The sequence below is a fragment of the Pseudorca crassidens genome, chromosome 11 (assembly GCF_039906515.1).
Source record: "Pseudorca crassidens isolate mPseCra1 chromosome 11, mPseCra1.hap1, whole genome shotgun sequence".
Taxonomy (NCBI): Eukaryota; Metazoa; Chordata; class Mammalia; order Artiodactyla; family Delphinidae; genus Pseudorca; species Pseudorca crassidens.
The window spans coordinates 75,428,400-75,431,633 of record NC_090306.1 but is presented as its reverse complement, the minus strand read 5'-3'; the positions used below and the strand labels follow the sequence as shown (position 1 = coordinate 75,431,633).

The 3,234-nt window shown below is 41.9% G+C and overlaps 1 pseudogene; it reads left to right on the top strand.

Annotated features, from left to right (window-relative positions):
- The first annotated feature begins 1,774 nt into the window (after positions 1-1,774).
- Positions 1,775-2,525, top strand: LOC137202974 (large ribosomal subunit protein uL30-like; annotated as a pseudogene).
- The last annotated feature ends 709 nt before the right edge of the window (positions 2,526-3,234 follow it).

The window sequence follows — 3,234 nt, the reverse complement described above, 5'->3', positions numbered from 1 at the left end:
TTTTGTAGAAATACCTGTTTTCCCTGGGTGGGTCCATTACTCTATATTAATTGAGCCAACTGTATATGAAATATCGAGCCTAATTATTGGGCAGAAAATGGCAAATTATTTTGTCTTTGTTGGGCTGAACATTTATTTGTATCTTAGAGGGAAGTGAGTATGGCATTAAGGAGGAAAGGATGAGGAAGTAATTTTGCAGGTGAGGAATCTGCAAAAGGTTTAGTGTTACTCTGTGATTTTCCTCTGCCACTGGCTAGCCTGATCCAGGTGAGGCTGCAGTTTTAGGCTTGATCACAGAGTGAGAATTTTGCAGAGCATAGTGTCAGACCTAGGATGGACACACACATGAGCAAGAAGCAAATCGCTATTGTTAAAACCAGGAAGATGTTGGGAACATTTGTTTCTGCTACTTATCCCGAGCTGACTGATGCTTGGGGGCTCAGAGACTTTAGCTAACTTAACCTAAGATCACAGACTAATAAATTGTGGAGCCAGGATTTGAATCCAGGAAGCCTAATTCCAGAACCTATGCATATAACCACTCTTGTGTAGGAGGAAGAATTTCTTGGACTTTGTGTGTAGAATAGACTGGAATAGGGAGAGGCTAGAGACAAGGATCCTATTTAGGAAGACTCTAAATATGAAGTTACGGGAATCTGGAAGAGGGTGCATATTTAGGGACTCTGATTTACATAGAGTAGCTGCTTCACAAACAACACTTGAAAAGGTGAATGAGTGAGCTTTTTTCACTACAGGTGCCAGTAAGTGCTGCTGTCACCACCACTTTCTGGGTAGTCATTTTTTTTTACTGTACTTCTTTGCTTTGCCCACACATCATTGTTGGCAGAGTCACTGAGTCACAGCTTCCCTGAGGATGATCGCCGCCCCCCACCAACGGCTCAGTCTGCACTCTCCAAACAGATGGAAGGCACCCTGCCCTTTTGCTAGATCCTCAGTCAGCACTGTCACAGCTCTTTATTGCCTTTTCCCATCCTTTCCTTTGCGGGTTCAGCGCTGTTAACTGAAACTTAATTCACTCTTCCTTCATGTTACTTATAACGTCCCAGCAGAAAGTCTCTTCTCTGATAAGTCCTCTTGCCCTTTCTCTCACCCTTTCTTTTGCATTTGGTGCTAAGGACGGCATAGGGGGTTACTGAAAGATAAAAAGAGTCTCTCTTCAGTTTCACAAATGCAATTCTTTTCTGATTTGGTAATATTTAGAACCTGGGAACATTAGCCTACATTCCCAGTCTGTGCTCCCCGCTGCCTAAATCCTCATGCTAGAAAAGCAGTCAGCAAACTTAAAACCCACGATTGCTCTAAGTAGGTCTAAGCAAGTCCCATATTTCATCGGCAGTTGGAAATGGAGAACAAAGGAAGGAAAGGAAAAGTGGTAGGTCAAAGGGAATGGGGTGAAGAAGAAAGAGGAAAGTGTGGAGAAAGCTTGCTTGTACTGAAAGCATGCATTCTTATCTTCAAGATGTTCACTTAATGCCATTTTTTTTTTTTCTTATGTGGTAGGAGCTGATGTCACTTTCTGGGGATAAAATGGTAGGATATCTTTGAAAGTAATTTTTACAGGAATGAACAATTTTGTAAAATTTCTGACACAGGCTTGTATAACCAAGATGAATTTTTTTTAAAAAGGATGGTTTAATGTGAAAAATCTATTTCTGGTAGGTATTATGCCTCTCATAACATGGTCATCTTTTAAATGACAGTAATTAAAGTGCAGTGGGGCTGCGCATGAGTGGTAGCCAGCAGCATTGGAAAGATGGGAAAAGAAGAGCAAAAAAAAAAACAAACGATCACTTTGGTTCCAGAAAACCTCCTAAAAAGAGGAAGGCGTATCAGGCCCTCAAAGCCACCCAAGAGAGGCAGGCACTTTTGCAAGAAAAGGAGCAGAGGAAATGAAAAGAGCTCCAGTTTAAGTGACTAGAATGGTTCCTAAATGATTCCTGGCAGCAACTACATGATGACAGGGTGCACCTTAGATGGTTAGAAGGGAAACCCCATGGCTTGAAAGTGCCAGATAAACCTTTCTTGGCCTTTGTTGTAGGCATCCAAAGGATTAATGTGGTGAGTTTACTGGTGCAGAGTACCATTGCAAGACTTTGCCTAAGTAAGATTTTCAGTGGTATCTTGTAAGTAAACCCTCATACCATAAAAACGCTTTGGTATAGCGGACTCTTATGTGGCCTGGGGAATCTGCAAATCTAAAGTCTGTTCGGGAACTCAGTTTGAAACACGGACAAGCCAAGGTCAAGAATAAAATCATCCCTCTAACAGACAACACAGTGATTGAGGAGCACCTGGGGAAGTTTGGTGTCATTTGCTTGGAAGACTTCATTCATGAAATTGCCTTCCCAGGGAAGAATTTTCAGGCGATCTCAGGGTTCTTGTGCCCTTTCCAACTCTCAGTGGCCCATCACGCTACCAAGAATAGGGTGGGCTTCCTCAAGCAAGTGAGCTCACCTGGTTATGGAGGCAAACACATCAATTGGCTCATTCAGCCGCTGAACTAAACTTGGAATCTCTGAAAGTACAAGTGCATTGCAAGAATGTTTTTGTTTTATGTAATTGTTACCCAATATCTTCAAAGAAGGTTATTTTCTGCTATATCTTCAGAAACTGGAGGGGAAGTGTCAGGGAAAAGATGGCGATGTTCACAGCAGGCACTTTTCATCCCACCCCAGTTCCAAGGAAAAGTTCCTGTGTATTTTCCACATTAGCCACCATGCACCTCTGAAACCAGCAAAGGACTCATGCCATGGAGGAGGGAGTCCTGTTTTGTCATATCTTCTTTCCTGGGCTTTAATGTTGGTGAATGAATACCCAAGCATGAATACAAGACAGCAGTGGACCAAGCCCAGGGGCATACTTGAACGTGGGGATTCCTATGGCCTTGTTTTGGGAAGAACTTGAAATACAATTAGAAAGAAGTGCACACACATATAAAAATTATGACAATTAACCTGGAACAAATATTCAGGAAGGCTGAAGTGAAGTCTATGAAATCATGAATAGTGTAGCTTCATAATAAACAATAGCTCAGTTTCATAGATATTTATTTAGTTTATGGATTTCAACTCATGGACTAAGCCCTGAGAATACAGAGATAGAAGAGACACAGTCCTGCAGTGAACTGGGGACTCATACAGTAATTCATGTAGAACAGAGGTAGTGGTAGGCTTCCTAAATGATGTGAAGGAGTAGTAAGTCTTGAGTGAGTAG